The sequence below is a fragment of the Geotrypetes seraphini genome, chromosome 5 (assembly GCF_902459505.1).
Source record: "Geotrypetes seraphini chromosome 5, aGeoSer1.1, whole genome shotgun sequence".
In the NCBI taxonomy this organism is placed as follows: Eukaryota; Metazoa; Chordata; class Amphibia; order Gymnophiona; family Dermophiidae; genus Geotrypetes; species Geotrypetes seraphini.
In genome coordinates this window covers 143,019,060-143,041,366 of record NC_047088.1, presented here as the reverse complement: position 1 = coordinate 143,041,366, position 22,307 = coordinate 143,019,060, and the positions used below count along the sequence as shown (strand labels likewise).

At 46.4% G+C, this 22,307-nt stretch overlaps 1 protein-coding gene across 6 annotated transcripts in view; it reads left to right on the top strand.

The window, feature by feature from the left end:
• The first annotated feature begins 4,092 nt into the window (after positions 1–4,092).
• Positions 4,093–22,307, top strand: part of PLEKHM3 (pleckstrin homology domain containing M3) — a 386,793-nt gene continuing 368,578 nt past the window's right edge. For 2 of the 6 annotated variants that reach the window (XM_033945259.1, XM_033945253.1), the window contains exon 1: positions 4,550–4,818. The gene's annotated coding sequence lies outside the window, so the exon portion shown is untranslated. The other 4 variants (XM_033945256.1, XM_033945254.1, XM_033945255.1 and 1 more) reach the window with 4 other exon arrangements.

Below are 22,307 nucleotides of genomic sequence, written 5' to 3'. Positions count from 1 at the left end.
GATGAAATCGATGGGGTTAGGTGAGAAACTAACGGCGTGGGTCAACGATTGGCTGAGTGGAAGACTTCAGAAAGTGGTGGTCAATGGCACCCTCTCTGAGACATCGGAGGTGACTAGCGGTGTGCCTCAGGGCTCAGTCCTGGGACCATCCCTTTTTAACATATTCATAAGGGACTTGACCCGAGGGCTTCAGGGTAAAGTAGCGCTGTTCGCCGACGACGCCAAACTGTGTAATATAGTGGGTGGAAGCAATCCCACGGATGGTATGACGCAGGATCTGATCAAGTTGGAAAAATGGTCCACGACATGGTAGCTGGGCTTCAACGCTAAGAAGTGTAAGGTCATGCATCTCGGCAGCAGAAATCCATGTAGAACATACACCTTGAATGGAGAAACACTAGCTAGGACTTCAGAGGAACGGGACTTGGGAGTGATCATCAGTGCAGACATGAAGGCTGCCAAACAAGTGGAGAAGGCCTCATCCAAGGCGAGGCAAATGATGGGATGTATCAATAGAAGCTTCGTCAGCCGCAAACCTGAAGTCATAATGCCACTGTATAGAACCATGGTGAGACCTCATCTAGAGTACTGTGTGCAATTCTGGAGGCCACATTACCGTAAAGATGTGCTTCGAGCTGAGTCGGTCCAGCGAATGGCCACTAGGAAGGTCTCTGGACTCAAGGGTCTCTCATACGAGGAAAGACTGGGCAAATTGCAGCTGTACTCTCTAGAGGAGCGCAGGGAAAGGGGTGACATGATTGAGACTTTTAAGTACGTCACAGGTCGTGTCGAGGTAGAAAACGATATATTCCTTCCCAAGGGACCCTCGGTCACAAGGGGGCACCCGCTCAAACTCAGGGGAGGGAAATTTAGAGGTGACATCAGGAAGTATTTCTTCACAGAAAGAGTGGTAGATCACTGGAACAAACTTCCGACGCAGGTAATCAAGGCCACAAGCGTGCTCGACTTTAAGAATAAATGGGACATCCACGTGGGATCCCTACGTGGGTCGAGCAGCACTCAGACTTAATGGGGTGGGTCAGTAGAGTGGGCAGACTTGATGGGCTGTAGCCCTTTTCTGCCGTCACCTTTCTATGTTTCTATGTTTCTAAGAGAACTCGCACACCATTCACACACCCTCCAACCAAAAACGTCAAAAGAAAAAAACTGTTCGACAACCTCTTAACACTCGACCCCCAACTCTACAACCTATTGACCTTGACCACAGACTACAAAACCTTCAAAAAAGAAATAAAAACCCTTTTATTAAAAAAACACATAAAACCGAACTAACACAATCAGAACTGTCCCAAGCATCACCTGCAACTACTCCATATGTATTTCTGATGTCATGACAATTCAGACATAATTTATGTTATGTTATGTTTGGAATAATGGTTACATATATGAGCTTCAATAAAAGAATATTTTCACTCCCTGTTTCTATTCTGACCATTTATACCGTTTCATGGTTATTACAAAAAAATATTTTTTACATAGAGGGTGGGTGGGGGGGTGTGTCAAAAAATGATGGGCCCCGTGTGCCACATACCCTATGTACGCCACTGCAGTAGCCGCTAAGAAAGCAAATAGAATGCTAGGTATAATCAAGAAGGGTATTACAACCAGAACGAAAGAAGTTATCCTCCCATTGTATCGGGCGATGGTGTGCCCGCATCTGGAGTACTGTGTCCAATATTGGTCGCCATACCTAAAGAAGGATATGGCGATACTCGAGAGGGTTCAAAAGAGAGTGACATGTTTGATAAAAGGTTTGGAAAACCTTTCATATGCTGGAAGATTGGAGAAACTGGGGCTCTTTTCCCTGGAGAAGCGGAGACTTAGAGGGGATATGATAGAGGCTTACAAAATCATGAAGGGCAAAGAGAAAGTGGAGAGGGACAGATTCTTCAAGCTTTCAAAAACTACAAGAACGAGAGGGCATTCAGAAAAATTAAAAGGGGACAGATTCAGAACCAATGCTAGGAAGTTCTTCTTCACCCAACTGGTGGTGGACACCTGGAATGCGCTTCCAGATGGCGTGATAGGACAGGGTACGGTATTGAAGTTTAAGAAGGGATTGGACAATTTCCTGAAGGAAAAGGGTTAGAAGGGTATAGATAGAGGGTTAATATACAGGTCCTGGACCTGATGGGCCACCGCGTGATCGCACTGCTGGGCATGATGGACCCCTAGTCTGACCCAGCAGAGGCACTGCTTATGTTCTTATGACTGGATGTTTCCTGCCTTATAGGTGGTTAAGGATGCTAAATCCAGATAGATGCAGCCCTTCCTGGGGTCAGAATTGCAATATGCTGGTACGGAATATTGTGCACCTTGCCCTGGCACTCTATGTTTAGGAGGCCAGTCTGCTCTTACTCCCAGGGAGTTCTGTCAACCAATTTTTGATGCTATTTAAAAGAGGCCAGGTGGCACTGCTAGAGCCAGAATGAGAGGCTTGGGGTGTACTCAGGTAGGGTTACCAGATTACCCATTTGGAAATCCGGACCCCTCCTAGACCCGCCCAGTTCCACCCGTCCCTGCCCCATCATGTCCCAGTCCCACCACCAATCCCACCCTAACCCTGCTCCCATTGCTTGCCGGGTTTTCAAAAGCCATCTTGATCTCCAGACGTCCTCCAAAAGAGGACATTTCTGGGGGATGTCTAGTAACCAGGAGTGCTCACACTTTTTTGACTTGCAAGCTACTTTTAAAATGACCAATAAAATTTAAAAAAACACAAAACACACTGTACACAGAGAAAATGTTAATTATCATTTGAATTCTGTTTTTTTTCCAGAGGTCAAGGCAGATGACTTTAAAATATGCAATGTTACCTCAGTAACAACTATACTAAAATAGACAAATATACCCCCTCCCCTTTTACTAAACCGCGATAGCGTTTTTTAGCACAGGGAGCTGCACTGAATGCCCCTCACAGCTCCTGACGCTCATAGGCTCCCTGCGCTAAAAAACACTATCGTGGTTTAGTAAAAGGGGGCCATAGTGCAAAATATAGACAGCAGATATAAATTCTTAAAACGGACACAGTTTGATCACTAAATTGAAAATAAAATCATTTTTCTACCTTTTTGTCAGGTGATTTCATGAGTCTCTGGTTGCACTTCCTTCTTCTGTAAAGCCAATATTTCTTTCTTTCTCTCTCCCCCTGCCTGCGTATCTTTCTTTCTCTCCCCCTGACCCCCTCTTTATTTCTGCCTTTCTTTCTCTCTCCCCCTGCCCCCCAAGCCATTGTGCCGATTTCTCCACTTCCTCGATTCTTTTCCTACCCCCACCCCCAAACCACCAACGCGATTTCTCCATGCTGCTTCCCCGAGCTAGGCCTGACACGTACAAATGCCGGGCCCACAAGATTCCACCTCTGACGTCAATTCTAATGTCGGGGAGGACATTCCAGGCCAGCCAGGCAATGATTGGCTGGCCCTGAACTTCCTCTCCGATGTCAGAATTGACTTCAGAGGTGAAGTCTTGTGAGTCCGGCACTTGTACGTGCCAGGCCTGGCTTGAGGAAGCAGCAGGGAGAAAAAGATCGCAAAGGCAACGCGATCGACTCGCGATGCCTTTGCGATCTATTGGTCAATAGTGATTGACCATTTGGGCACCCCTGATGTAAACCATTCAGAGCTCCCCTGGGTGAACAGTATAAAAAAACGGAATAAATCTGGATAATTAGTTTCAATAAGATTGACCAGGTTACTGAAATTCTAAATCCAAAGTATTGCTGTTCTTTTTTTTCCTCTGTGTGATAAGTTACAACCTATTTTTTACTGCCCCTCTGATTGTCACTCTGCAGGTAGCCTATTTTACTGCCCCTCTGGCTGTCATTCTGCAGGGAGTCCCCTCGCTGATGTCTTCTTCTCTGCTGGTCCACTCACACAGGAAGAGAAGAACATGTCATAAGGGGCGGGACCGGCAGAGAAGAAGAAGACAGAGTTGCAAGCCTATTTTTATTCCCGTCTGGTTGGCATTCTAAAATTAAAGGGAGTCCCCGCGTTGACGTCTTATTCTCTGCTGGTCCGCCCACACGGGAAGAGAAAAGCATGTCATAAGGGGCGAGACCGGCAGAGAAGGAGAAGACGGCGTTGTAGGGGACTCCAGTAAAAGCGTAGCAACAGCTGTGGCAATCAAAAAAAGAGGAGGTCTGCTATTAAGGTGGAACCAGGATCCTGGAAAATCCTGCAATTTTACCAGGATCTCAGTACAAGTCTATGAGGATCCTGGAGATCCTGCAAATCCTGGTTTTACCCAGATCCCTTTGCGACTGATACAGGAAGGCTCACAGTGACTCCAGCAGGAGCCGGCAAAGCCATCACCTGATCTACTTACGCTTGGGGAAGCGACCTCCACGTGCAGCGATCTGGTTCTGGCTGCACCTGCCGGTCGCCATCCGCACGCGCCAGCAGATCAAGTGATTTCTGAAGCTGCGGGTTCGTTTATGTCGACGTGAGCCTAAATGCGGCTGCGCCTAATTATTGAAGAGAGAAGAAGGCGGTACTTGGGCAGCCCTGGGTAGGTAGGTGGTCACAGAGAGTCTCGTACAATCCCGTGGGAACGCCGTAGGAGCTATCTCTTTCACTGCAGGATTCCTGCAAACCCTGTTCCCGTCTGCTTCTTTACGGGTTCTTTGAGATCGCTCTCAACAGGTCCCGCAGCTTTCCTTCTCTGGTGTCCCTCCCTCCTCTGGCGCTCCTTCCTGTTTCCGACAAGGCGGGACGCCTCAGGGAGAGTAGAGAAGTTGTCTTGTGGGGACAGGGCACCAGAGAAGGAAAGCTGTGAGATTGCTGCGTGCATCCTCAGGTATGAGTTTGACGAGGAAGGGGGTGTGGTTTCGTATTGCGGACTGGGAGTAGAGGAGGAGACATGCGAGACCGAGGAGAGCGGATGAGAGAGGGAAAGATGAGGCTGGTCCCCGAGTGCGTGTGAGGGGGAGTGCTCGACGTATGAGTGTAAGGGCAGCCGAATGCATGTGACTTGGTATCTTTGCTAATATTCAGCTTCTACCCTCATACCTCTTCTTAAAAACGTAACATGCAGCTCTTCACTATAAAGGATATTTGCAAGATTGATGAGATGTTTCTAATATTTCAGTATAATGCGCCTTACTGACTTATAGAAAAGCAGAGTCTGACCCCCTTTTTGCTGACAACCAATTATGAGCTCCAGTGTAAGTCAGTTTAATCACAGACTCCTAGCCAAGGGCTTGACTATCGATAATCGTTAGATGCTCTTGGGCCCTCTAGTTTTCAGCTCTTGGCCCCTTGCACATATATAGAACATATATACAAATTGCCTAGCTCAATGCATCAGGCTCCTTCTCTGGCAATATTCAAATCTAGATTCAAAGCCCACTTTTTTGAAGATGCTTTCATTTTTAAACTACAACCCACTTTCTAAGCACCAATATTTGTCTTATTCCCTCTGCAATTCTCCCACCTGAGCACAGTGTATTATTGATGCACCTTGTCCAATTTGTCTGTCTTGACTATATTGTAAGCTTTTTTGAGCAGGGTCTGTCCTTTGTTTTGATGTGCAGCGCTTTGTATGTCTAGTAGCACTAGTGGGCTGGGAACCAGAGGACTCAAGTTCAAATGTCATGGCAGCTCCTTGTGATCTTGGGCTAGTCGTTTAACTCTCCATACCTTGGGAAAAGGCAATAGCAAACCATACTATATTGTGCCAAGAAAATCTTTGGGGGTTGGAGCTCTCATTGTGTTGTCACACAATTCTGACTTGAGGGCACATAGGAATCTGGATTTATATATAAAGGTACAAGGGTGTGGCTGTTTGTGTCAGTTAGTATGCACATGGTTGCAGCTGATGTATCCAAGACTGAAAGGTTGTGATGTATTTTCCTGCTCACTCATAGCAACTGAGATAGGGGTAAGGAAGTATGCAAGAGCACACCTCCATCGTTTATAGCTTAAGCATATGCTAGCCAAAGAATATCGGGGTTCTGCTACAACACTTTCTGCCCTCTGATGCTCCATGGAATGTAGTCTTGTCAGTGCAGAGGCTAGGAGCCACAGGCAGCACTTATGTGTTCTGTACTGAAGAGAGGAGGTGGATCCCATGTAATGTTTTCTGCTGGAGTGGTTCCAAAAGGCAAAAAAAATTGAAAAGGGGTGGAAGGAAGAGAGAGATTGCTTTAGTGGGGGTAACAGAGTGCCTGGGCTGGCTTGGAGCAATGTTGGGACCACTGCATATATATGTATATAGATATCTGCTAATTTTGTCTTCCATCTGATTGCTGGATCTTAATTTGTGTAATTTATTGGTACCATTAAAAAGCTTTACAATTAACTGATTACAAGAGATCACAACATCTTAGTTGAAATAGTTTTCTGTTCTAGAAGACACTATCTAGTCAGTATTCAAAAGCACTTCAACAATTAACATTGGGTGTTGGACATCTAAGTCCTTGGTTTTAAAAATGTGCCCATAGATGGATAAATTTTTTTGATATCACCAAATTATATGAGGGGGGTTCAGTTATTTTGGGGGCCAGGGCCAAAATTTATGTATGGCAACAATATTCAGTTGCTGTCCAGATAACTTTATTGTAAGTGAAACGCATAAATAGCAGTCCTGCCTTTTAAGCAGGAAACAGATCATACAAACAGACTGCATAATCAAGGTACCAAATTATATGGTTAGGCTGGCTGAAAATCCGCATAAAGATATCCAGATAATGTGCTTGAATATCTGTATGTGGCAGTTGTCCCAACAGTTTTAATGGTCAGAATGCAAACTAAGCAGGCAAAATAGTTGAGAAACCAGAAGTGATCCGGGAAATTGTAGACCGGTGAGTTTGACATTGTTGCAGGGCAAAATGGTAGAGACTATTATAAAGAACAAAATGACAGGCCATATACGGTACATAAGCATGGATTAATGAGTCAGAGCCCACATGTCAAGGGAAATCATGCCTCACCAATCTACTACATTTCTTGTAAGGGTTGAATGAACATATGGCTAAAGGTGTTCCAGTCAATATTGTGTATCTGGATTTTCAAAATGCATTTGACAAAGTACCTTGTGATGTTGTGAATATCTTTTTTGGTAGTTTAAAAAGGTGTTTTAATTTTTTTAAGGTCTTTAGTAGTTGTTGGGAGTAGTATACCTTTTTTAGCGTCTAGGGTAGCTTGTTTATATTCTTCATGCAGTTTCTTCCAGCTGGATTTGCCATTGTTGAGCCTGGATTTGTAACATTTCCTTTCTTCTTGCCTTAGTTCTCTTTTCTTTGTTCTTAAGTTGTTAGTAAACCAGGGGGAGGAGAGTTTAGAGGGATAGATAGTATTTGATCTCTTTGACTGGTGCTAGTCCTTCATAGAGGGCTCTTATTTCAGTGTGCCAGTCTATGGCAGCCTCGTTGATGGATTTAAAATTGGATTGTAATGTTCCTGCTAGGTTGGAAAGGCCTGTGGAGAGATCTCCTAAGTTGATAGCATTGTTGTATATTTTCTTAGGTTGAGTTTGCTTCCTGGTTGATGTTGTTATGTTGTGTAGGTGTGGTTGAATGTGATCAGATGGTGATTGGACCCAGGGTACTGGTTTGATGGCGCAGCTAGGAGTTTCTGTGGTGAGTGATGTATCTTTCTGAATAAAGATTAGGGCTAGAATGTGGCCCGAAGAGTGAGTTGGTGAAGGGACTATTTGGTGGAAACCTAGGTCTGATAGTGATGTGATAAAAGTCTGCTGGAGATCTGGTTTCATTTGGGTAGTCTGTTAAATTGAAGTCTCCTAGTATGATAATCTGGTTGTAGGTGATGACTACTTTCCCAAGGGTGGCTAGTAAGTCATCTGCCATTGGAGAATGGGGAGCTCTGTATATCAGAGCGATGGTGAGATCTCTGTTGTGACCTGGTCAGAAGATGAGGCATTCTAGTGCATTTAGTGTGATGGCATATATAAATCTTGGGTTGAGATTGGATTTAATGATGGTGGCTACATTTCCTCCTCTAAAGTCGGTGCGTGAGCAGGCTAATGCTTGGTACCTTGATGGACAAAGCATACCTAAAGTGGTTCCGTCATCGTCTTTGAGTCAGGTTTCGGTAATTAGGAAGATGTCCCAGTTATTGTCTATGAGGAGATAATTTAAAATGCCATCTTTGTTTATGGATCTTGCATTTGCAAGGGCAGTTTTGAGGCTTTTGGGTGCGAATGAGAGGGGGGGTGATGGTGAGGATAGTCCTAAGGTGGTGGGGGTCTGTCTACTAAGGATTTACTTTTGGGGAGGTGACTCAGGTCGCCATATCTGCCCTGATGTATGATAGCTGGGATGGAGGAATACATGCTGGCAAGATACATAGTAACATAGTAACATAGTAGATGATGGCAGATAAAGACCCTAATGGTCCATCCAGTCTGCCCAACCTGATTCAATTTAAATTTTTTAATTTTTTTCTTCTTAGCTATTTCTGGGCAAGAATCCAAAGCTTTACCCGGTACTGTGCTTGGGTTCCAAATGTCGAAATCTCTGTTAAGACTTACTCCAGCCCATATATACCCTCCCAGCCATTGAAGCCCTCCCCAGCCCATCCTCCACCAAACGGCCATATACAGACACAAACCGTTCAAGTCTGCCCAGTACTGGCCTCGGTTCAATATTTAATCTTATTTTTTGATTCTAGACTCTTTGTGTTCATCCCACGCTTCTTTGAACTCAGTCACAGTTTTACTCTCCACCACCTCTCTCGGGAGCGCATTCCAGGCATCCACCACCCTCTCCGTAAAGTAGAATTTCCTAACATTGTTCATGAATCTACCACCCCTCAACCTCAAATTATGTCCTCTGGTTTTACTATTTTCCTTTCTCTGAAAAAGATTTTGTTCTACGTTAATACCCTTCAAGTATTTGAACGTCTGAATCATATCTCCCCTGTCTCTCCTTTCCTCTAGGGTATACATATTCAGGGCTTCCAGTCTCTCCTCATACGTCTTCTGGCGCAAGAAGAGTTGTTGCCAAGAAATAGGAAAGTAGAATTTGCGACATTGGTATTAATATAGAGCAGTGTAAAGATATACGTATATACTTGAATATAAGCTTAGATTTTTGGGTCTAAAAATGGGGGTCTTGGCTTATATTCGGGGTCAGCACCCACCCGCCCTGTCCCAGACCTGTTTCAAGCCTCTATTGGGCCTGCTGTAAGACCTGATGGTCCAGCGGTAGGCTGGGACAGGAGGGATCCCTCCCACCTCCTATCCCCGGCTGACTATGACAACTTCTACCTCCTTCCCACCTACCCCGCATACCTTTCAAATCCTTGGTGGTCCAGCAGTGAACCGAGGCAGGAGTGATCTTCGTGCGCTCCTGCCCTGTGCAGATCCACACTCTGAATGGGGCTGCCTGGCAGGAATGAGGTAAGAGTTGTTAGTCGGTTGGAACAGGAGGCGGGATGGTTCCTTCCTGTCCCGGCCCACTGCTGGACTACCAGGTCTTACGGCAAGCCCGGCAGAGACCTGCAAGGCATCGGGAGGGAAGGGAGACAGGGTGCTGAGCCTGGCAGGGAGGGAGGAGGGCTGGGTACAGAACCGGGTAAGGCACTTGAATATTACCCCCCCTTACCCCAGTTTATATTCAAGTCAACCTTTTTTCCTCCATGTTTTGGGGAAAAAGTTTACCTTGGTTTATATTCAGGTTGGCTTATATTCAAGTATATACAGTAAGACTATAGCAGCAAGGTTTGAGTTACAGAGCCATGGGTCTGTATCTTTGGTGTGATACACTTAGAGCTATACAAGCTATATTCGTAATAATATGACTAGGTAATATCCGAGCACTTTAAATGGTACACTTCTAGCACCTACTTCAAAGCTATTTCAGTAATACATTTGGGTAAGGTTAGAGCTCTTTAGGTCATCACTGGTCATTCCATGTCAAGTGGTCTAGGCCTCCCCACCTGACCATCTCAGAAGTTGATAAAATTTTTAATGAAAGTACTATAGGACATGTAATTAATATATGCAAAGTTTTAGAGCTGGATCTCAACTTCATCCAAAGTTAGGGTCGTTGATATTGGAGCCACTTTTTTCATTCTATGGAAGAATGTGCCAAAACGTCAACTTTGGGTTCAGGTTGTGGAAAGAATAGTTGCTCAACCCAGGCTAAGAGTCATATTTCTAGTACAACTGTTTGTGCTGAAATCATTGGTGCGTGCTTTGGTGTATCACTGGGGGACAACAAAGTTGATGAAAAAAGTTGTTGTGGAATTCACAGGCAAATATTTGACAAAACATAGCTTGGGTTCCAACAGCCGAAATCTCCATCCCATCTAAACCTTCCCAGCCATTGAAGCCCTCTCCAGCCCATCCTCCCCCCAAACGGCCATATACAGACACGGATCATGCAAGTCTGCCCAGTACTGGCCTTAGTTCAATATTTAATATTATTTTCTGATTCTAGATCCTCTGATGAAGGTGTAACCTGAGTTGTGCTAAGGTAGCAATGGCTTGCTGGAACTCTAAAAGCCTGTGTTGACCAAGGTCTTTAGAAAAACCAGGGAGTATATCAATAAAATACTTGAAATAAGTAGTAAAGATAAAATTATAATTTAAAACCCTGGAGGCCATCATCGAATTTTGATAAAGACGACGGCCAAATTTGTCCAAGCTTGCCCTCTCTGCCAGGAGGTACGGTAGCATAGACCCTGGAAGAATAAGTCCTCTTCAATGAAAATTCCACAAGAAGGGATTGATGAAATAGTTGAGAGTTCTCAAAGCCCTTGCAATGTAGAGTTCTATACTCGATTCTAACTTGCCTGGAACAGCAGGGATAGCATAAGGAGACTCCAGATTTCGTTTGAAAGTTTGAAACAGAAGCCTGTTAAGAGGAAGTTTGAGAGGCTCTGCAGGAGGCCGAGGCATACTCATTTCCTCTAAATACTCCTTAGAACCAACATCCAATTTAAGATCCAGGTCCTCAGCCATTTGACGGAGGAAGGAGGAAAAGGACAATTGAACCACCAAAACGTGGCCTCGAGAGGGACTCGATGACCTCGAAGCGCCTCGAGTGGAGAACGAAGGTGAGGTCTCTCTGGAGTATTGGTATCCCAACGAATAGACAGACTGGGACAAGACTTTGGAATCAGCTGAGCTCTCAGGTTCTGCTCTCGGTATCCTTGATTGAGGAGTTGAATGCCTCGAAAAACTGGAATGCCTGGATGAGGAAGGCTTCTTTCTGGAAGAGGACCTGCGCCTCGATGAGGGCCTCGACCGGCGATGAGAGTGCTGCCTGGAAGCAGGTCTCGTGCGAGGTCTAGGAGACCGCCTTGGCCTCAAAACGGGCAATGCCTTTTGTGAGGGTATAAGGCTGGAAGCTGTAGATCGAAACCCCATAGACTCAGTGGGTTGGATCGAGGAATCTTGAAGCACTCGCAAAGACTCGGCTCCTTGCATGAAGTGTGAAGATTCCAGTCGAGACACTCGCAAAGACTCGGCTCCTTGCATGGAGTGTGAAGATTCCAGACCAGACACTCGCAAAGACTTGACTCCTTGCATAGTGTGTGTAGATTCAGCTCAAGGCACAGGCAAGGACTCAACCTCTTGTGAACCTGCTGAGTGCCCAGGCTGGACTGCAGGAAGCAGAGTTGAGGCAGGACTGTATTTGCTCAGTAACTGAACAGATTCCCGCTCTAAAATGGTCTGGATGGTAGCCTGCAATTGTGGATCTGAGTCTGAAACTGGACCACTTGCTGAGGCTAAAGGCTCTGAGGTGGCAGAGGAGGCATGCTTCGACTTGGAGGAATGATGTTTATCTAGCTTGAAGAGCACCACTGGAACCATCTGCTGAGGTATCTGACCTGAGGGAAGCTCAGGAGAAGACTTAGCAGATTTACTCGAGGTCAAGGACGTTCCAAACGAGGAAGGTCTGATGAGACTCGAGGTCGGAGTCATGGAGACAGGAGGACACCCTGCAGCAGGCCTGACCCTGTCGGAGGTCGCGGTCGAGGGTGTAGCAGGGGTTTCCATACAGAAAATCTTCTCCACTTGAACTCGACGACGTTTGAAGGCTCGAGGTTGAAGGGTAGTACAGCGAACGCACGATGCCGGGCAATGGTCAGGCCCCAGGCACTGAAGACACCAGCGGTGTGGGTCAGTGAAAGAGATCGCAAGCTGGCATTGGCTACACTTCTTGAAACCTGTGACCGGCCGGGACATAGAAGGATAGCCACCGCAAAGTAGAAGCCCACAGGCTGAAGACATGCGGCAGGCCCCGCCAGTCAGTCAATGAAAATAAAACCTTTTTTTTAAATAATCAAAAGAAAAAACACAGCAACATGGTAATAAGAAAAATAAAACTTAAGCCGCAGTGAGAGAAGGCATGAAGTGAATTAGTTCAGCGCAGAGCAAAGAAGGACTTCTCGGCTCTGTGGAAAACAGAAATGAGGAGATGCGCCCTGTGATAGGCGAGAAGGCACTCATGCATGTGCGGTGCGGCAGACTCGAAACTTCTGAAGTTTTCTACAAGCAAGTCTGCTTGCGAGGCTGTCCGCATCCGGGCTTTATAGATGACATCGCCCACATGTGAGAATAGGCTGCCTGCTTGTCCTGGGATAAACATTTTTATGACTGCTTTTGAATGTGAATTCATATATACCAACAAAAGATTTCAACATGTTCGCTGTTGGTTGAGGTACGTTGATGATATTTTCATCATTTGATCTCATGACCCACTTGAGTTACAAGAGTTTGTGGAGGAGTCAAACTATTGTCATCCTACTATTAAGTTTGATTGGCAGGCTGATAGACAAAGCGTGACCTTCCTGAATGTGAAAGTTGAGTTCAGGGAAGGATATTTTTCAACTTTGGTGTTTGTGACGTCTACTGATCGTAACACTCTCCTTGCGTTTGACAGTATGCACCCCAGACATGTAAAAAATAGTTCTCATAGTTTATAAAATATTGTCATATTTGTGATTCTATACAAATATTTAAGCAAGCTGCAGTGAATTTGAAGAGTAAACTGGAAGATAGAGGATATCCTAAAACTGCTGGTACATACAGCCTTTAAAAGGGCCTTGTATAATAATCGTGACTTGTTACTTCAAGCTAGAACAAAATCTACCACTGAGAATATGATGCAATGCACTTTGAAGTTTAATAGCTCATCTAATTTTGTGGCTAGAGCTATATGTAAACATCTGTCATTATTTGAAGTACATCCAGTGCTCTCTCAAATCCAATTTCAGGTAGCGTTTTCCAGGAATACAAATATTGCTGATATGCTAAGCAGATCGGATGTACATAAGAACATAAGAATTGCCGCTGCTAGGTCAGACCAGTGGTCCTTCGTGCCTCTGCAGTCCGCTAACGCGGCAGCCCCTAGGTCAAAGACCAGTGCCTTAACTAAGACTAGCCCTACCTGCATACGTTTCAGTTTAGCAGGAACTTGTCTAACTTTGTCTTGAATCCCTGGAGGGTGTTTTCTCCTATAACAGCCTCAGGAAGAGCGTTTCAGCTTTCCACCAACTCTCTGGGTGAAGAAGAACTTCCTTACGTTTGTACGGAATCTATCCCCTTTCAACTTTAGTGAGTGCCCTCTTGTTCTCCCTACCTTGGAGACAGTGAACAACCTGTCTTTATCTACTAAGTCTATTCCCTTCATTATCTTGAATGTTTCGATCATGTCTCCTCTCGGTCTCCTCTTTTCAAGGGAGAAGAGGCCCATTTTCTCTAATCTCTCACTGTACGGCAACTCCTCCAGCCCCTTAACCATTTTAGTTGCTCTTTTCTGGACCCTTTCGAGTAGTACCGTGTCCTTCTTCATGTACGGCGACCAGTGCTGGACACAGTATTCCAGGTGAGGGTGTACCATGGCCCGGTACAGCGGCATGATAACCTTCTCTGATCTGTTTGTGATCCCCTTCTTAATCATTCCTAGCATTCTGTTCGCCCTTTTCGCTGCCGCCGCACATTGCGCAGACAGCTTCATTGACTTGTCGACCAGTACTCCCAAGTCTCTTTCCTGGGTGGTCTCTCCAAGTACCGCACCAGACATTCTGTAGGCGTGTGTAAGATTTTTGTTACCAACATGTATCACCTTACACTTATCCACGTTAAACCTCATTGCCATGTCACGGCCCATTTCTTGAGTGTGTTTATGTCACGTTGCAGGTCTTCGCAATTCCCCTACGTCTTTATTATTCTGAATAACTTCATATTGTCTGCAAATTTAATCACCTCACTCGTCGTACCAATTTCCAGGTCATTTATAAATATGTTGAAGAGCACAGGTTTGAGCACCGAACACTGCAGCACTCCACTTGTGACGTTTTTCCAGTCCGAGTATTGTCCATTATCCCAGGACAAGCAGGCAGGTATTCTCACTAGTGGGTGATGTCATCCGACGGAGCTCCGATGCGGACGTCTCACAAGCATACTTGCTTGTAGAAACTTTAGAAGTTTCCAGTCGCCCACACCGCGCATGCACGAGTGCCTTCCCGCCCGATGTACCGGGCTTGTCTCCTCAGTTCTTACTTTTCCGCGGAGCCGAGAAGTCCGTCTTCAACTCTGCGCGAAGTAACTTCACTTGTGCCTTCTAAGTCCGCGGTTTTGGGTTCTTTTCACTCATAATCGTTGATTTTCGTCATGTTTTCTTGTTTATCAAAAAAAAAAAAAATAAATGTTCTCCTTCCGTTCGACCGGGCAGGCCACGTGGCCGCAGCCCCGCGGCTTCGATCTAGCGGCGGAGCTTTTTTGGCCTATGTCCCGGCCTATCACCGGTTTTAAAAAATGTGTCAAGTGCCAGCATGCGATTTCGCTGACGGACCCTCATCGACGCTGTCTTCAGTGTATCGGGCCTCAACACCTTCTGAAATTGTGCCGGCCTTGCTCCACACTTACAGCACGTGCGTTCAAGCGTCGCTGCGTTCTGTGGGAGTTGCTGTTCAGCATGGAGGCTTCGTCGGAGCTGACCTCATCAAAGAGCGCCAAATCTTCGACTTCCGCCTCGACTCTTCCGTCTTCCACCTCTGCGGGCCCGAGTCTCCTGAAGTCTGCTTCGTTTGTGCCGGCTTCGACTCTGCCGCCTGCTGTGGTGCCTTCCTCTGCCTCCTCAGGTCAGGTAGCTATGCAGTCTCTTCCCCCTGTGGTGATCAAGGTGCCCAAAGCCTCTAAGTTCAAGCACCTGGGCACCAGAGATCGCAATATCCGTGCAGGAGGTCCCATTGCGGATGCGGATCCCTCCTTGCCGGCGTCGTTCCAGACCTTGCTGGAGAAGCAGTTCATCGAGCTCTTTACCACTAAGGGGCCGAAGCTTCTCTCCCAAATCCAGCCTGGGCACACGGGGGCCTCCCGCGAGGTCGAGCCGCTTCCGGTGCCTCCACGTCGTACACTCTCGCTGCAGGGAGCCGAGTCTCTGCGAGTGTCTGGCCTGGCATCGATGCATGCATTGCAAGGAGCAGAGTCTTTGCCCATGCCTCCATTAGAACCGATTCACTTGATGCAAGGAGCAGAGTCTTTGCGAGTGCCTCCGTTGGAACTGATTCCCTCGATGCCAGGAGCCGAGTTTCTGCGAGGGCCTCCTCCGGACCCGATGCCATCGATGCCGAGCCTCGAGGCTTGGCGGGTGCCTCGAGGTGCGTCTACCCAGCCACCTCTGCTTCGATCCACCGCCTCCAGCCCCATCCACTCGCTGGAAGCCTCGACGGTGCCTCACTCGCCTCGACGGTCGAGGCCTACTTCCAGGCACAGTTCTGGCCATCGCTCGAGGCATTCATCGAGGCATGCCTCGCCTCGTCGGAAGCAGCCTTTCCTCGACTATTTGCCTCCGGAGTCTTCACCTCCTCCTATGCCGGAGCTCGAGGACACCTTGGGATCTTTTTCTCCCTAACGATCCCCGGCCTCGTTGGATCCGGAAGCCTTGTCGTCCTTGAGTTCTTCTCGAGGCCCTGCTCTGGCTGACCAGCTGCCTTTTTCCTCTTTCCTCCGACAGATGGCTGTAGATCTGGACATTACCCTGGACACGGGGTCCAAATTTTCCAAAGAATATTTGGAGACGATGCATCTCCCTCAACCGCCTGCTAAGTCCCTCCGGCTTCCTTTGCTTAAGCTGCTGGACCAGACCTTCATGTGCTGTTTCAAGACACCTTACTCCATCCCAGCTGTTTCAGGGAAATTGGATGCCAGGTACCACACAGTTCAGCACAAGGGATTCGATGGGGCTCAGCTCTCTCATCAGTCTCTACTGGTGGAATCCTCCTTGAAGCGGTCTCACCCTTCCCAGGTCTATGCTACCGTTCCACTTGGCTGGGAGGGCTAGACCATGGACAGATTTGGCAGGCGCATCTACCAGAACTCGATGATGGCCTCTCGCGTCCTGAATTACAGTTTTCATTTTGCCACCTACTTCGAGTTTTTCCTCTCAGTTCTGCAAAAGTTTCTGCCCTATTTGGACTCACAGGCTCACTTCGAGTACCAGGAGGTTCTCGCATCATTGTCCCAACTGCGCCTCCAGATGATGCAGTCCTCTTACGACACTTTTGAGCTCTCGGCGAGGGCTGCTGCTTGTTCGGTAGCCATGCGGCACCTGGCGTGGCTTAGGATCATTGATATGGACCCGAATCTTCAGGACAGGCTGGCTAACGTCCCGTTTGCTGGAGCCGACCTCTTCGATGAGTCCATCGAGGCGGCGACCAAGAAGCTGTCGGACCACGAGAAGTCTTTCCAGTCGATTCTCCGTCCGAAACCCAAGCCTGCTCCTCCTCGTCCATCACGCCCACCTTTAATCTACCAGCAGCGTTACCACCGAAACAGGCACCTGTTAGGAAATTCTTTTTCATGGAGAGGGTAGTAGATGTCTGGAATGCCTTCTTGAGGGAGGTGGTGGAGAGGAAAACTGATGGAATTCAGAAAAGCGTGAGATGAACACAGATGATTTCTAATTAGAATATGAATGGGCAAACTTTCACGGTCTGAATCCCGCAAAAGAGATGATTTAGATAAGCTGGAGTAAGCTTCAACAGCAACTCCAGTAGTTGGAACCTCAGGACAGAACCAGGTAGACTTCTAAGGTCTATGGCTCAGAAATAACAAAGAAAAAAGACATTTTAATTTAATCATGAAATTGTAATGCATGTGATTACAGGGCAGACTGGATGGGACTGTAGAGATCTTTATCTGCTGTCATTTACTATGTTACTATGTTGGAAGCTACAGGGGTATAAACAGTCATAGCACAATGCTTCAGTGGAGCCAGTAGAGGTCCCCACTGTCCAAGCAAGGCAGAACCCTGGGAGTCTCTATAAGTGCAAAAATATTATGTTAACTTATGGAAAATGCTGTGAGGAGAGCAATTTTTCAATAGCTAAATTTTAGCCTATGTACTTTCTGAAGGAAAATAATTCTTCCTTATATGATTACTAAATTGTGTCTGCCCCTAATAACTTTGTTTGATGTGTTGCAAATTTGATGAGAATAGACGTGTTGGGGTGGACATGAGACTCCTGATATTGCTGTTTTTTTTTTTTGTTTGTTTGTTTTCAAATCCACAGCTGTGTATGTATTACAGATGCATACACCTGTAATCAGGAAAGAGGGTTCCCTTTTGATCTGGGTAGAGCTTCTTGTTAGTTCAAGCAAATGAGTTAGATACTCCTCCCCTCACTCCATAAGAATAAAAGACTTATGTAATCAGCATCGTTGTGTACTTGGTGCATATGTTTCATTAATTGAAGGACAAATCTTCCAGATTTTCTATGTGGCGCTAAAGTTGCATGCACAACTTAATTGATCAGTGAGCCCTTAACTAATAGTAATTGGGCACTAACATCCAATTATTGCAGTTAATTGGCATCAATTAGAATTTGCGAGCACATGGCTGTATGTTATTCCATAAGGCTCGGCGCTTATCTTTCATAGTACATATCAGGAAAAGGGGGCTTGGCCAGGGGCATTTCAAAACATTGTGTGTGGATTTACAGAATTACACCTGCTTTTAGGCATATGTACATGGCCCAAAAGTTAGGGTCCAGATCCACACCAAACACTTTTCTATTAAAAAAAAAAAAAATGTTCCTTTATAGAAGAGTGCTTAGTGCTCAGCACACAATCTTGGGCACCGTTTATTGAATTCTTCCTCTGTGTACAAAATATTTATAAACTAGGTGTTCAATTACCGTATATACTCAAATATAAACTGAGATAACCTTTTCTCCCCCCAAAAAGGAGGAAAAAAGGTTGATTCAAATATAAACCAGGGAGGTTAATATTCAAGTGCAGTGCCTTGCCTTTCCAAGCTGTACACCTGTTCTCCCTCCCATGCCCTGTTAGTCTCTGCACCCAGCCCCACTCCCTCCCTGCCAGGTTCTGTACCTAGTTCCCCCTCCTTCCTGATGACATACAGGCCTCTACCAGGCCTGCCGTGAGACCAGCAGTGGCTGGGACAGGAGGGATCCCTCCCGCCCCCTGTCCCAGCCGATTCTAAGAATTTTTACCACCTCCCCCGTGTACCTTTAGTATCCCTGCTGGTCCAGCAGTGAATTGCTCATGAAAAAATAACATTTGATACGAGCAGTGGCGTACCTGGGGGGGGGGGGGGGGTGGCGTTCTACCCCGGGTGCACGCCCTATGGGGGTGCATAGCGGTCCGGGTCCGGAAAGTCCTGCCCTACTGTTGAGAAAGATCTGCACCTCAGCATGGCTGCCAGTGCACCCCCTCCGATATACTTGCTTTGGAGCAGAATCGGCAGCCGTGCTGAGATGCAGGAAGGTTCCGCGATGAGTACGTCTGCCGGCTCTACTCCAGAAGAAGTAAGTTATGTCGGAGTGGGTGGACCCGTCAGATGCAGGGAGTTGCGATGATTGCATCTGCCGGGTCCACCCCCTCCGACGTAACTTACTTCTTCCGGAGCAGAGCCAGCAGACGTACTCATCGCGGGACCTTGCTGCATGAAGGGAGCAGGACTTCAAGAGTGGTGGAGGGAGAGAAAGGGGGAAGGGTGGTACTGATGGAATTGGTGTTCAGGGAAAGGGAAGAGAGGCATAAGGGGAAAGGATACTGGATGGAATTGGATTAAGAGGGAAAGAAAGGGGGTAGATGCTAATTGAAGAGGGGTGGATGGAGAGAGAAAGGGCAGGCATTGGATGGTAGTGGGGAGGGTAGAGGGGGAGCCTATGCTAGATGGAAGTGCGTATGAGAGAGATAAGGGAACAAATGCAGGAAGGAAATGGGAGGAGAGAAAGAGGGAAGCAGACGATAGAAGTGGACAGAGAGAGGAGAAGGTACTAGATGGAAGGGGTAGAGAAAGAGGGCACATGATGGAAGGAGGGAATAAATAAAAGGAGGGCACATGATGGGGGAAAAAGGATTGAATTAGTGAAATATTGGAGGGGTGAGAGAAAGAGGTGGCGAGCTGTAGGTAGACAGTAAAAAAGGAAATTGATGAGAGGGTAGTAAGAACGTAATCTAGACAGATGCAGAAAATAAATTGAAAAGGAAAATGAGGGGAAGAAAGGGAAAGGGATTGCAGAGGAGAGGTGTGGGAGAGGGAAGGAGAGGAGAGAGATGCCAGACCAATGGGGGTGAAAGGAGAGATGGAAGGGGGAGGCATTCAGTTTCTGGAAAGGGCATAGAAGGAGAGAAGATGCCATATAGGGGCAGAGAGACGGCAGACTCAAGGTGAACAAAGCCATGGGACCAGACTCAAGGTGAACAAAGCCATGGGACCAGACAATTTGCACCCAAGAGTGCTCAAAGAATTGAGCGATGTCCTGGCAAAACCGTTGGCTGAGCTATTCAATCTCTCCCTAAGTAAGGGGAAAGTTTCCCTGGACTGGAAATTAGCTAATGTCGTTCCTCTGCATAAAAAGGGTTGCAGGGCAGAGGCTGCGAATTATAGACCGGTGAGTCTCACATCAATAGTGTGCAAACTCATGGAAACACTAATTAAAAGCAAATTGGACACAATCTTGAATGAAGGGAATCTTCGGGATCCCAGTCAGCATGGATTCACCAAGGGTAGGTCCTGCCAATCCAATCTCATCAGCTTCTTTGACTGGGTAACAAGAAAGTTGGACTTGGGAGAGTCTTTGGACGTCGTGTACCTGGACTTCAGTAAAGCTTTTGACAGTGTCCCACACCGCAGGCTGCTAAGCAAGATGGAATCGATGGGGTTAGGAGAGACACTAACTGCATGGGTCAATGATTGGCTGAGTGGCAGACTTCAGAGGGTGGTGGTTAATGGTACCCTCTCTAAAACATCGGAGGTGACCAGTGGAGTGCCGCAGGGCTCGGTCCTGGGTCCACTCCTTTTCAACATATTCATAGGGGATCTGACTCAAGGGCTTCAAGGTAAAATAACACTATTCGCCGATGACGCCAAACTGTGTAATATAGTAAGTGAATGCAGATTACAGAATTATATGGCGCAGGACCTGCTTACATTGAAAAGTTGGTCCTCAACCAGGCAGCTAGGCTTCAATGCTAATAAATGTAATGTCATGCACCTCGGAAGCGGAAATCCATGCAGCTAGAACTTCAGCAGAACGAGATTTAGGAGTAATCATCAGTGCAGACATGAAACTGCCAATCAAGTGGAGAAGGCTTCATCTAAGGCAAGGCAGATATTGGGTTGTATCAATAGAAGTTTCGTCAGCCGAAAGCCTGAAGTCATAATGCCATTGTACAGGGCCATGGTGAGACCTCATCTGGAGTACTGTGTGCAATTCTGGAGGCCACATTACAGTAAAGATGTGCGCAGAATTGAATCAGTTCAGCGGACAGCCACCAGGATGATCTCGGGGCTCAAGGGTCTCTCGTACGAAGAGAGACTGAACAAATTGCAGCTCTACACTCTCGAGGAACCTAGGGAGAGGGGAGACATGATTGAAACATTTAAGTACCTCACGGGACGTGTCGAATTGGAAGATGATATTTTCCTTCTCAAGGGACCCTCGGCCACAAGAGGGCACCCGCTCAAACTTAGGGGCGGAAAATTTCATGGCGATACCAGAAAGTATTTCTTCACAGAGAGAGTGGTTGATCATTGGAACAAGCTTCCAGTGCAGGTGATCGAGGCAGACAGCGTGCCAGACTTTAAGAATAAATGGGATACCCATGTGGGATCCCTAAGAGGGTCAAGACAAGGAAATTGGGTCATTAGGGCATAGTTAGGGGGTGGGTAAGCAGAGTGGGCAGACTTGATGGGCTGTAGCCCTTTTCTGCCGTTATCTTCTATGTTTCTATGTTTCTATGACAGTGGATGGAAGGAAGAGAGTAACAAGAAGATGAGGAAAGCAGAAACCAGAAAAGACAAAGGTAGAACAAAAATTTTCTATTTATTTATTGCTTTAGGAGACATGTGTCACTGCTTCTGTGATGTTGCATTGTATGCAGAGTCCAGCTTCTTGCTGGTTCAATTTAACCTTTGTCTATGTATTTCTATTTTATCCCCCCTTTTACAAAACTGTGGAGCGTTTTTTTAGCGCCAGCCGTGATGGTAGCAGCTCTGATGCTCAGAATTCTACCACCATGGCTAAAAACCACTCTACAGTTTTGTAAAAGGGGGAGGGGTTAGTTTGTGATGACATATTCCATACTAGGCGAAGGTGTCTTCTGTGTTCTGTGTGTTCAAAAGACATGGTTTTCTGTTAGGATTGACTGCAGGATTGATCTGTACTAGTCTGGCTTGTTTAGTTTTACAATGGATGTATTGATGTAGTGCTCGCTGCAGTATGTAAGATGCTGCCTTTTCCTAGGTATAATCTTGTGTGACGTTTGGATTGTTACTAAAAATCATGTTTTTCATACAAATGGGGGGGGGGTGTCAAAAAACGAAGGGCCCAGGGTGCCACATATGCTAGGTACGCCACTGGATACGAGGCAACTTTTTAGATTTGGTTTAGTGATTTGAATATGTCATCTTTGGCAATCTGTACAGCTTTTCTGATATTTTTTTTGCATTGGGGTCAGCAACCCCACCTCCACACTCTAGTTGCTGATGCTTTGTTGGCAAATACTGGCCCACCTCATTCCACTACTTATGTTTCCTTATAATATATCACAACCCCCCCCCCCAGAAATGCTTTTTCTCCTGGAATGTGCAGAGTCCAGTTTCTTTTTTTTGTCTTCACATTTGTATTTCTAAATGTGTTTGTTTTATTCTTTATTTGAAGAGGCTCTATCCATGTTTTGTATTGGTGAATATGTAGTTTCTATGTAGGGATTTTTAGTAGTCTGTCTTATTTTCTTTTCCCCACAAGCACTATGTTTTAAGGACTGGTATAATTTTGCACTGCTGCCTTTTTGTATACTCAGTTGTGAGGGGCATGGCTGTTGTGGGGGTGGGTTCC